The 13,319-nt window shown below is 40.5% G+C and overlaps 1 protein-coding gene and 1 long non-coding RNA gene across 4 annotated transcripts in view; one reads left to right on the top strand and one right to left on the bottom strand.

The window, feature by feature from the left end:
• Positions 1-13,319, bottom strand: part of chd9 (chromodomain helicase DNA binding protein 9) — a 70,483-nt gene that overhangs the window by 45,107 nt on the left and 12,057 nt on the right. The gene's annotated exons all lie outside the window — the stretch shown is intronic.
• On the top strand, positions 9-12,972 carry LOC134631072 (uncharacterized). 2 transcript variants are annotated; one of them, XR_010094358.1, is made up of 3 exons: positions 9-473; positions 11,741-12,144; positions 12,225-12,972. It is a non-coding gene; the product is annotated as an uncharacterized LOC134631072 (long non-coding RNA). The 2 variants fall into 2 exon arrangements; XR_010094357.2 differs by having other exon boundaries at positions 15-473; positions 11,741-12,972.

Raw genomic sequence — 13,319 nt, 5'->3', positions numbered from 1 at the left:
CAGCTCTTCTCCTCGGGCAGTGCAAGAGCGCCGGATCTGTTCGTCTCCTCCTCCCCCAGCAGGCAGGGCTCAAGAGGAGCGCATGGGAGCTCACTCTCTCTCCTCTCTCTCTCCCACTCGCTCTTTCTCTCTCACCCTCGCCTGTCTCTTCACAGGGTGATGGGGGAGCAGCGCTGTTGGCGGTAGAGGAGGTGCGTGGCAGTCCAGGAAGCTCTCATTCTGCTGCTGTGTGCTGCTTTACTGTCGTCCGGCTTCACCCAAGTCTCCCTCACTCACTCTCTCTCTGTGCGTGTGTCAGAGTTGCCTTCCTCTCTCCTCCCCTCTCATTGATTCCTCTTTTTGCCTGCCTTTCGTGAGTGCTCTCAGTGCCTCTCTGAGCCTTCACCCTCTTGTTTCTTGTTCTTTCTTGCTCTTCCCGCTTAGCCGTTTCTCTTTTTGTGCCTCTCCTCGTCTTCTTCACCAGCTGGGATAAGGTAGGTTACTCCTTTTATTACACACAAAAGCCTTTTTTGTGTTATCTTGCTCGCTTGTTTGGCTGATTGTTTTTTCCTCCTTTCTCCCCCACTTATCTTTTTCCTCGTTCTCCCTCGCTGCCCTCCCCTCTCCTTGGCTCGGGCGTGTGTGGCGAGCTCGAGACTCTGGCAGGCAGAGCGGCGGAAAATGAAAGCACAAAGCAGCAAAATGCATCAGCATGAATATTAGAGATGTCGTTAAAACCCAGACTCGTTTTTCTCTCCCTCTCTCTCTCTCTCTCTCTCTTACTCACTCTCTCTCTCTCTCGCTCTTTGTAAGGAAGTAGGCCAGCAGATGGTGCTAGCAGTTATTACATTAACTTTCACAACTTAACCCCCAAAGTACTGGATTTCTCCCACGCCACAGATTGTCAACATCGTAGCTTTTCACTTCCTCATATTGGTTACTGATAGTGATATGTTGATTTATAAATAGAACAGCAGATTCCAAGAGAGATAGAAGAACAAACAGAAAAACAAATTTCCAAAGGCTAAAAATAAATTTCTCATACAAGCAGAGTATAACAGACTTTCAACTTCCTAATTAAATCTGGCGCACACAGCCTACACTGTCTCCAGCGGTGAATTCAAACACTTTTACCGGGTCAAGGCCAGGTCACCCTGCTACGAGTCTTGGGGGAGGGGTGACCAAGAGTGGAAACTGGGATGTGTCCAAGACATGGAGCTCTTCCTGTGAACCACAAACTCTTTGAGCAAGAAGGCCTTTCAGGAAACTCCTGACAGCACGATGTAGGGGCCATGTGCACAGCCTGGCACATGGTATTGGGAATTATTTAGACACAGGCTGGCTTGACGCCAGGTACAATACCCCCCAACGACTGGGTTAGGCCTGAGCTACTGACGGACGCCATCAGCTGTTTTTAGTCTGTGTTTACTGTGCAAAACAAGGTAAACCAATATCCTTCCCACACAACACAAAGTCAATTTCAAATGCAGCTGCACACAACAGAGTTTGTTGTCTGTCCAGTTCAATTCAAGGAGGGATACACTTTTCATGCCGTTTCTAAAAAAAAGTTATTCTAATGGCCAAATCTAAGACACCAAGAAACTAAAGAACTAAATGGTTGCATTCATGGGATGAATAATTACCACAATTCAAAACATGAACAGCTTTTGAAACACATGCCATCTGACCGGTCAGGGTGACACAAGCTGCATGGCTGCTGTGAAGACATTAGTAAATAAAACAGAGTAAGACATCATCCTAGGAAGCAAGGAGTCAGACTTTCAGGCAGGAACACATCCCATATAGTGTTACTTTATATATAACTTATTATATTATTAAATGCCGATCCTCCTCACATGTGTTGAGAGTTTATGGTGTGAAATGTGTGGGGTAGTGTGTTGAGGTTACAATACAATATGGCTTTACACTCCATGTTGTACACATATTCTAACAGCCTTATTCAAAATCTGTATGTGTGTAAATGGGGGTGCTGTTATAGCAGTGGCTCTCACTGCTATAATTCTCACACCATCTCCCTCTGGTTTGCTCTTAAAGCTCTATATTGTCTTTTCTACAGAGATCATAGCCATGTGTGCACAGCAATATTCCTTTCTAAGTGTTTGCAGCAGCGTGCCTTGTATCAACCTGCCAAGTCAGGCCTTGGAGTTTGGACTTTAAAGCAGACCACATGCTTGCTGCGAGCAGAGCAACAGCATTTTCTCCAAGCTAAACAAATCTATTGTCAGATAATGTCCACCAGGCTACAGTCCCCAAGGATGACTCAACAACACACACACACTCACACTCACATTGTAATGAGTCCACAGTCATATATTGCATAGTCATATATTCAGTCCGCCCTAGACAAACATAAAAATAAATAAAAATACAGTCTCCTCACAGTCCTCATTAAACTGCAACAGTGAAAACATAAAAAAAATGTGTCATTCATTACTTTAACTGCCACAGGTTTACACAAGTATGCAATTTTGTACATCCCACAATGGTTTATCTTCAGGAAAAAAAAACATCAAGTATTTGAAGAATAAAATAACCTGGTACAAGCCTCTAGAGAGTCGGAATAATGCCTCATTTAAAACCAGATTCAGTAACTATGTTGCTTTTAATGAAATGTTTTTTCTACCCGGACAAGATTTTAAAAAATGAAGGGGAAAAAAGAGTATAGCAGTCAACAACGTACACATGCTTCAATGGTCACATGGCATGAAGCCACAGCTCCTTGGCAACTAGACAGTTAATATGCAAACAAGCCTGGCAACTCTGTACAAGGGGAGTGGCTTCCTTTTAGGACAGATGAGGGAGGGGAAAGGAAGAGGGGAGGGAAGTAGAGAAGGGGAGGGGAGTAGCAGAGCTGGTAAAAGGAAGCGGGTGGAAAAAAAAAATGTGTGTGCGCATAGAGAAGCAGCGTGGCTGCAGAGGCACAGGTGTCTGTCTCTGAACACTCCATTACTTCCTCATCAAAGGGTCTGTATTAGTGCGCCACTGCTCTCATTTCTTGCCTGAACCACCATGAGAGTCTCCACCAACTCACCATTAAGAAAATGGAGAGCTCAGAGCTAGCAATGCACTGGCTGTAAATGACAAGATGGCTAGCACCCACGAGGCACTAGAGCCAAAAGCCAGCTGTTACTCTCATATCCCAAAAATTAATTCCTTATCCAGCTCAAATGCAATGACACCAAGTGTCAGTGACAACACTGTGCGGGATGGAAAAAAAGGCTGCACTGGAATAGACAATGCACACACTTCACATTTTTAAATGTTATTTAAGAATTTTGAAATTTGAACAGGTGATTGATAAAACACTACTTGTTTCATATAATGAGGTTTTCACTGGTGAATAAGTTTACTGCCGTGTTCTCAAGCCATAAAATACACACAAAATCAAGGACAGCTATTCTGTAGTAGAGACTCAACTGTGTGATTTTGTTTTGTCTTCAGTGACCAATGCTAGATCCAATCTATCCTTGCCATGATTCTGAATTAGACATGCTATGATGAAAATGGATGGTGTCCTGTTTAACCATTTTTCTTTTTAGCCAAAAAAAAAAAGAAAGTTTAAACAGGCCTCAACAATATAATGATTTATGCATTTCTTGGAAAACAAAGCCAGCCTTCAAAATTTAATAAGAATCAATTCACAATATTCTACTATATCTATCTACTATTTTCATTTCATTTTGTAGCACAGAAGTAGATAGTCCACTTAAGTTGCAAGTGAATGAACACATAAAATCACCTGTAGTGAATTCACCAAATAGTTACCTGCCTTCTTGTGCTAAAAGTATGGTCCTGTGATTTGTCCATTTGCGCATCTATTTGTTTATGGAGAGCCTAAGAGTTTTCAAACAATGCAAACGTACACTTGTGCAGTCCTCCAAAATCCCAACTGCTCATTGCTGGATATGGATGACATGCATTGCATTTAACAGAACAAGTAAGGGAGTGATAGTGGCATTTACCTGGAATGGAAAAAGCACAACCCCCCCCCCCCCCCCCCCATAAAACTCCAAAGTTAAAAAAATAAAAGTATGAAAGTAGAAACCTAGTTGCAGTGGACTCATTTTGTTGCTTTAAACACTGTTTCATTTCAGCTCTTTGTATGTTTATAACTTCGCTTTTCTGGCTGATGGACCAACAATAGCACAAGCAAGAGTAGCCCACAAACCGGTTTTACCACATACTTCTGATACTGCCCCTATCTGATGATTTATGCTTTCTACAGGTAGATGGGCAGTTTGTAGCTGCCCATAGACAGCTAACACACTGCCAATGCACTACAATCACATGTGCACAATGAAACATGACATGGACCTTTTAACTAGGGAGCTCACAGAGTAAAGACCACTTGATGACTGTTTGAGCTGAACCTGTCATTTGTGTTCTTACCTACACCTCAATCTGGAAAAATTCTGGATGACCATGACTGTTTAACTTCAGCCAGGTTGTATATGTTTTGAAAGGAGATGGGCAGGTTATTCATTCACCTACCTTCTAGTTTATCAAACAGAACAACAGAAATTGTTTTGCAAATATTTAAACTTAAAAAACAAACAAAAACAAAACATTGATACCCATTTTGGCTTTCTCCAAAAGAAAAAAAAAAACAAACAAACACCAGAACTGCTATTTTTCACAAGGACTTTCTAAGCTGGGTTTAATATACTTAAGATCAAAATGTATTTTTCTTTTTCATATGGTGAAATTTAAGAGGGAAATTGAGAGACCTCACTTAAGTTGCTGCCTAAACTATTTGTTCAGTTGTTCTTATATTCTGAGTCACCCCCTAAACATTTAAACCAGGAAGAAGCCAGCTTTGAATATTTTTAATAAACTTTAAATTAGACATAGTTTTTCTCTGTCTTCTGCAAGTGTGAAAGGTGTTAAACCATCAAAATGCTTGTAATGTAGGTGTTTTTAAAAAGGTGATGCTGCAGCTAGAAATAACAATTGGTCACATGGGAGTTGTTCAGGCCACTTTCATCTTACTATTAGTTCAAAACATTTTGTATAATACAGATAATTATAATGCTGCATCCACTGGGTTAACCATTCAATAAACCCAACACACCCAAAAGAAGTGAATGAGCATGAAAACTGTACTAGCCTCAGAAGAAACAACACTGTCAGCACACTATGCATTGTGTGTGCACATGTATGCATCTGTGAAGATAATCATAGATAACGTGCAAGTAAACCAGGATCTCAAAGCCGAAAAGGAAAAAAACCAAACACAATGCCCCGTTTTCTTTCCTCCATCCTTTAACAAACAAACATTCTCCAACAGACTGCATGATCTTTACATCAGGGTTATTTCAGTACAAATACAACACTAAGTGTACTGGATACAGTTAACTAACAGGTCCAGCAAATTGAAGGACAGGCTTTACAAACGTAATCATGCTGCACTCCTTAGAAGCACAACAACAGATCCAACAGGCTTTCATAAAGAAAGCCTATATGCTTGTGTTTGTGCAATGCACTATTTGACTTCTTCCTTTATTTAAACAAGTTCAGCGCTGAAAGACATTCCTAATTCCAACAAAAAGCCTTTTGGGCACAGATGTGATATAGGTATAGTATGCTGGATGTAATCATCTAGCTATGTCAGTATTAAACACTAGGGGGTGACTGTGAGGAGACAAAGCAGGAATGCAAGTTATAGAGAAAAGATGTCTACAGCCACCTTATGTGATTCACATCCAAGTACGAGTCCAGAGTAAATGTCAGGCCTTTGTCTAAATTCCACTAATAAAGCAAAAGAGAAAAAAAGAGGAAATATGCAACAACCCACACCATCATGACAGTGATTTTACATTAAACAGCATTGTTTTTAACTCCTGAAGTACTATGACAAATGGGTAAATATTTGAAACTGTTTCTCTCTTTGACTTACTACCCACTTAACCAAATAAAACTGAAGCACTGTCTGCCCCTCAGCAGTGTTCCTAAAGTTACTAATTAAACTAAAGCCATGTGAATAGCAATAACGTCTTTCATTATGCTGACGACTAGATTTAAAATCATATTTTGTTAATTAACATACTGAGGAAAATAAACTCAGGCCTCTGTTTTGTGTTTGCTTTGCTTATGATGCTCATTTTCCCAGTGATTCCAAAAAATGAAAAATTTTAAAAAATTAACAGCCATGACTTGGGTTTGGGACTTGGTCAGAATACATAGTATGGTCTAGTCTGGGCTCTTTGACAACCAGGGCCAATGACTGAGAAGAGAGAGAGCAATTCTAAGTAGGGCATTTGCCCCTCTTGCATCTTTAAGTGTCAGCTCAGAGGGCAGACACTCAGTGAGATTTAAGATGATATTTCAAGGACTAGCACTGCTTGCATGCACGAATGAGTAGGAGTCAAAATGAAAGCAAGAGACCATCCATCCAGAGAGGGACAACTCTCACAATTAGTAGCTGACAAACACTTTACATACCAGCAGTGCAACTGAGGAACCTCACTTCTGAGTACTGGTTAATATAATTAGTATACTTTATTCTTGACATTCAAAACAAATCTGTGTATAATGTCTTATCACACATAAACATCCCCACACACTCGGTCTTATCTCTGTGGAAGTGCTACCTAGTTGTATATCACTTTCAAACAGAGGAGAGGACCCTATCCTAGACAGAATATAAAACACAAAGTCATTGTGACAACGCCAGTTAGGGAAGTCCTGTCATGAAGGGTCAGTTTTGACTATTGCCATCTTGTTGCTTTGAAACTGGACTTTTCAAGCAAGAAGTGTAACTGACTAAGAAACTGATGGATGGTGCATCATAATTTATATGAACTTTCTCAGTCTTGCCACCCCCTATTTATACATCACAGTTTAAGTGTAGGGAGAGTTTGGAAACTCATCTATTCCCTACAAAATCTGTTTTTATGTTGAATCAAAAAAGCTATTTGAGCTACTTGTATTGTAATATTTTTGATTCACATGCATTCTCCCAAATATATTTCTGTAGAGGGTCTACTGTTAGTCTCAAATGCGAGTAAAGGCTTATGCTGCCCAAGATAACTAACATTGCCTCCCTGCTGTATTTTCCGATCCACATCAGCCTCTTTACTTCACTTTAATGTGGAAAAAAACCCTACTAACAAGGGAAAAAATCATTAGGGATGACTGAGTTTGCATTTTTCAAGGTAAACTCATAACTCTTATTGGTGGTAACCCCATCACTGATCATCACAGCTGGCCAATCAACACTGTTTTTCCTTTCAACTCTGATGAATCCTGAGCTCTGTACTCTTTAAAAACATCTGTAGCCATGACATTGATTCATCATCAGAACAAAACCAGAGAATGCAGGAGGACCTCTCTATCTGTTATCTTGATTTAAATTAAAGCTTAATGTAAAAGTCTGTTTGCAGAGATACTCAGTTATTTTCTTTCCTCAACTTATTTCCCCCCTACCTCACTGGGCGTGTTTGCAAATGAAAGACTCCAAAGTGTGGTGGGGAAGAGAGACAAGACAAGCTATTTAATACTCATAGCAACAGAATGAACAGAACAAGTTAGAACTTTAAGCATAAAGGAAAAAAAAAAGCAGCAGCAAATTCAATGACTTAACAGTTTTAACTTTGTAGGTGATATCCACAAATGTACGCCCACTAATTATGGTAGGCTCGTTATGGTCATTCAACACCGTATATGCACAAATCTCTCCTGCTGGTATAGCCTTACATGTCAGGCTGGAATTAGAAAATAAATCCAATTGTGTCTCTTTATTTCGCTAGCAGTCAAGCTAGTTGGATAGCTTTGCTGTGTGTTTGAGCCACACAGTACACAAACATGGAGATTGGACAGTGCCACCTTTGCATAACTTGTCCCAGCACAAGTGGTTTCACTTACTGGCAATCTCACAGGAGGGCAACAAGACCGATTCAGAAGATTGCCCAACCCTACCATATTCATACAGTGGAGACTTGTCAATCACAATGTAGGCCCACTCTAAAGGATACCCTTCGTTACTGTACTTTTTCACTATCAACTGAAATGATAAAGTAATAAACATCATAACAATCATAGATCAACTGAGCAGTAGGGTGGTTTCCATTTTCATTTGTAAACTCCTACTTCTACAAATGGACATCCAGATGAGTTACCTGGTCATGAGAAAGAATGCATGTTAAAGGAATCAGTCTGTCTGTCCTTTATATGTAGTCCATGGTCCATTCTCAGGGCTATGTGCTCATTCTAAAGTCAAATTTCATGGGACTTTGTTCATGCTGGAAGACTCCACTAAGGCAGAAACAATTTAATATGGGTACCAATCTGAATTGCTTTCTTAAAAATTGTGAAACAGGACATTTGCCTCGGTGGAGGATGTGCTTTGAAAGTGCCCTTCTAGAGGTTTTTTGTGTTAGTGTGTGCTGTGGTTGTTCTGAGTAATGATGTGGTGCTCTCTGAATCAGAGATGGCACAGCAGGTCAGACACCAGGCAGTGAAGTGGAACTGAACTGTGCAAAACAAGCAAGCCGGATGATGCCATTCATTAATGGGAACATCGGTGCAAACTGAAGAGTGGAGCCGAGAGGAGGTCCCTTAGGATGCAAGAGAGAGAGAGAGAGAAGGAGAGAGAGAGGGAGCCAGACAGAGACAGAAGGAGAGGGAGGGAGGATGGGAGGGATGAGGTGGAAGAGAACTCAGCAAAGGGCTTACTGCCAGACCTTTACAGCTCCTTCATTATTGAAGCAGTGCAAAGGCAGAGCAGGGCCAGTGCCTGCGTAAGGAGGAACACACATAGAGGCAACCACGTACATTCATGCACAAGAAGCACAGTGCGGGTGTGTAGTCAACCTACAGCCTTCAAGATTTGATGAAGTGAGGACTTTTTTTCCCCCCAGCTTTGATTTCTACCTTCTCCTGTGTGCATGGCAGATATCTATGAAACGAAGAGAGCGAGAGTGCAGAGCAAAAGCGTTTTCACCGCAAAAATGGAAAAAAAGGAAAAGAATTACCTTAGTTGCATCTTAACTTTATATTAAGATAATGACATTTTAACAGTTAAATCCAAATTATAGATCATTTTTATGACATGTCTCATAAGCTGCAACATAAAACTGAGTTGTTGGTTGTTGTTTTTGTTTTTTTTCAAACTAATATGCAATCTGAGCTAAAGGTAAAGAAGGTAAAAGAGCATGGTGAGGTCTAACAAGATCGGGTTGTCACCCCCAAGCCAACTGAGGCATAACGTGATTCACACCTCATCAGGGGTTCCCTGTTGACTAATTTACTAGTCAATTAAACATGAAAGAAAAAATACACTCAAATTGAGAACAATGAAAAAGGAGGGGAAACTGTATCCAAACAAACGTGGTTACACACTGCTCCTGTCGAGTTGCTATGTGCCAATTTACTCACTCATTTTTTTGGTCAAACTACTGCAGTCATCTGCCTTACTTTACCCCTTACTAGTGGTAGGTGGGTGTGTTACATCTTTGAAATGAACCTTATGTGTAAGTTCAATAAGGAAGATGTGTAATCACACATCTGTGTACTACCCGGATGTTTGGAGGCTAGACAGTGCTTTTCATTACTTCCACTTTCCCAAGCTATCAAGCTCATTGCTGAAATCACTGGTCTGGACCAATCATCTTTCGGCCCACCATCTTCAAGCCAATTGGCCTCCACTTTGTGAACTTTCAATCTCAGTGCTCATCAGCCAGTCTCCCTCAAATTCAAATTCAAATTTTATTTGTCACACACACACAACCATACACAGTATGACATGAGGTGAAATGCTTATAGCTGTGCAATGCCCGACCATTAAATGCCAGTAGGTTTACAGTAAGATATACAATAAAATATACAAATTTACAGGTTTCCTTCGTGTAAACCACCTGCTCCTCATCTCCGCCTCTCTCCCATTACCAAGAGCTTCATCCAAGCCTTCGTCTTCATCACCACCACCAGCATCTAGACCAGGGGTGGGCAATCTCAGTCCACGAGGGCCGGTGTCCCTGCAGGTTTTAGATGTGTCCTCGAACCAACACAGCTGATTTAAATGGCTAAATTAGCTCCTCAACATGTCCTGAAGTTCTCCAGAGGCCTGGTAACGAACTAATCATGTGATTCAGGTGTGTTGACCCAAGGTGAGATCTAAAACCTGCAGGGACACCGGCCCTCGTGGACTGAGATTGCCCACCCCTGATCTAGACTCCAGGGGGTCTTGCCTAAGTCATCACTAGGAATCTGTACAGCTGTGATGGGCCATTAAACTCTAGTTGCCAAATAGCTTAATTCAATCATGACTCGTGTTCAATCCACCCTAATGATCTTTTCTTATTAAACTTAAAGCTAACTGAAGTGAAATTAACAATATGTGATTAGTTTAACCAACTAGCATTTCTGGTGCCAACATTTCATCAGCTAGTCAACTAGTCACACATTTCACTAGTCCCTTGCGGGGACTATATTCCTGGCTTTACTTAAATTGACAAATTTGTCCATCTTTTGTACTAGTATGAAATCACCTTAAGTCAAAGACAGACAGATGTCAGCCACAAATGTCTAAATGTCTAGTGGCAGGGACGAGTTATGGCCAGAGAAGAAGCAGCTTCCCTGCTGATAATGTTAGAGCTGAACCCCAAAATAAACACAGAAATGCAGGGTTTAACACACACTTCATTTCATAGTTATTCAGTTTCAAACAGACTGTCAAATTTTTATCAGTAGAGAACAACATTATGAAATGTTTGGCCACAAAATCTAAACTAAGGCTCTTCAGGTTTGTTTTCCTGATGCATTATTGAACAAAGTACAAGAAACAATAGTTATTTTTGATAAAATTTGTAATTTTAAGACTATTTTGAATATTTTTTATTTTTAATCACAAAATAAAATACAAAAGAGAGTCCAAAATATATATAACTGAGTAAGAAATACTAAAATGAAGTATAAATATATTAAAACTATAGTTAGGTAAATTACTTGACTAAATATACTGGTACCAACCATGCTCTTATTCAGTGGCAACGAAACAAGTTGTATGAATCATATCAACAGTATTTGTACTATATTTTATTTTTACGTTTTTATTCTTTTCCACTATGATCTCGAAATTGTAATACAGATTTATGGTGTGTGAAAAAGTTATTTTATGCTATTTGCATTGCTTCTACAAATAATCCACATATAAATGACAAAAAATAATTTAGCAGTTTTTAAAGGGAGCAAGTTAAAGCAAGTCTTCAATTATGCTTCTGATTTCAGCTTTATTTAAAAAAAAAATCTTGGCTATGGTTGAGTTTAATGATTTCAGAATGTACTTTACAAAAATGTAAATGTATTTTTTAACATACAGTATATGTATTAATTTTACTGGTGTGACCTGGTTGTAATCAAACTGGGCTATAGACACTACAGTACAGCATAACCCCCTTACCTCACTCTAAGACTGCAGACTTACTTTCCTAATGTACTTAAAAGTAAAGTGGGAGGTGCAGCTTCAGCTTCCAGACCCCTCTTCTGTGGAACCAGCTCCCAGGTTGGATTCAGGAGAGAGAGAGACACCTACTCTACTTTTAAGATTAGGCTTAAAACGTTCCTTTTTGATAAAGTTAGGGCTGGATCAGATTACTCTGAATCCTCCCTTAGTTACGCTGCAGTAGGTCTAGGCTACTGGGGACTCCACATGATGCATTGTTTCTTTTTCACTCACTATGTATTTATACACCACTCTGTATTTAATCATTAGTTATTATTAATCTCTGTCTCTCTTTCACAGCGTGTCTTCGTCTTGTCTTCCTCCCCTCATCCCAACCAGCCGCAGCATATGGTCGCCCCTGCCTAAGTTCTGCCGGAGGTTTCTTGCTGTTAAAAGGGAGTTTTTCCCTTCCCATTCTCTCCAAAGTGATTGCTTTAAGGGGGTCAAACAATTGTTGGGGTTTTCTGTTTTCTTTGTCTCTAAGGGAATGGGGTTTTGGGGGGCTAACAGGAAGAGAGAAACTGCATAGAGCATGCAAGACTACAGCTCTGCTTGGTCCCAACTCTACATAGTTATGCATCACACAAACAGCAGGTGCTGCTCTCTCAAACCGATTATTTTCAGTGGTTTTCACAGTACAACAAAGAATGACTGGACCTTGTGGTAACTTAAAATGGGCCTTGGGGTGTTGATGAAGCAGCTAGGTATGATTAACTCAATTGCATCCGCACTTTATATAGCGATATAGCATTGTCCACATAACTGTTTGCATTTGTTAAAACAGGCCCAAGAAAAATCCTGGTGCCAAAAAAGTCCACCAGAGGATTAAATGACTACAGGCCTGTCGTGCTAACATCTGTGGCTGTGAAGTCCTTTGAAAGACTTGTGTTAAGCCACCAGAAGGACATTGCACTGGAAGTTCACCTAGCTTCCACCTGTCAGTGGATCACCAGACCATTAGCACCAGCCTCATCCAGGGATGTGTTCTCTCCGCTGCTCTTCTCTCTCTAGACAAATGAGTGCACCTCAGGAGAACCATATGTGAAACTCCTATAGTTCATCAAGGACACCACTGTCATTGGTCTGATCCAGAAATATGACGTGTCCGCATACAGACAGGAAGTGGATCCCCGCAATCTGAAGTGGTCCTCACATATAGACTCTGTCTGAAAGAAGGCCCAGCAGAAGTTGTACTTCCTGCAGCTACTCAGGAAGTTCAACTTGCCACTGAAGCTGCTGGTCATGTTCTACACTATCATCATCCAATCTGTCCAATGCATGTCAATCACTGTCTGGTTCAGCTCAGCCACAAAGTAGGACAGGGCCAGACTGGAAAGGACAATCATGTCTGCAGAGAGGATCATCGGTGCTGATGTTCCCTCCATCCAGGACCTGTACAGGTCCAGGGCTAGGAGATGTGCAGAAAACAGCGCTACAGGATGTAGAACCTAAAACATTTGCTTTTGACCACAGTTTAGGTAAAAAAAAAAAAAAAGATAACAACGCCCCCCCCCTAAAAAAAAACCCCATCTGCATACGTACAAATAGCAGCTGTTGATATAGCAGGTGTGAAACACCTCCAAACGGCTGAACAAAAGAGAACGGCTTTGATTGAACTGATGGATTGTCTCATTGTCACCAATATGCGATCCAGTTTTTTTAAATCAGTATCAGATCAATATTTGGTTCAAATACTTAATTGGCACATGGCTAATATGGTTAAGTGTGGGGTAACTTACTTAACAGAACTCTGTGCATTTTCCTGTTGTTTCTGGCCATTTAAAAAACAAAAATTAAATTGAAGCTTGATGAAATGAAATTTTAATGGCTGTTTTTTTGTTTTGTTTTCTGGGTTGTTTTTTTTTTAATGGGTTTCAGA

This window comes from Pelmatolapia mariae, linkage group LG1 (assembly GCF_036321145.2).
Source record: "Pelmatolapia mariae isolate MD_Pm_ZW linkage group LG1, Pm_UMD_F_2, whole genome shotgun sequence".
Classification (NCBI taxonomy): Eukaryota; Metazoa; Chordata; class Actinopteri; order Cichliformes; family Cichlidae; genus Pelmatolapia; species Pelmatolapia mariae.
Note: the sequence above shows the minus strand (reverse complement) of the source record. Positions and strands in the feature narration are given on the sequence as shown.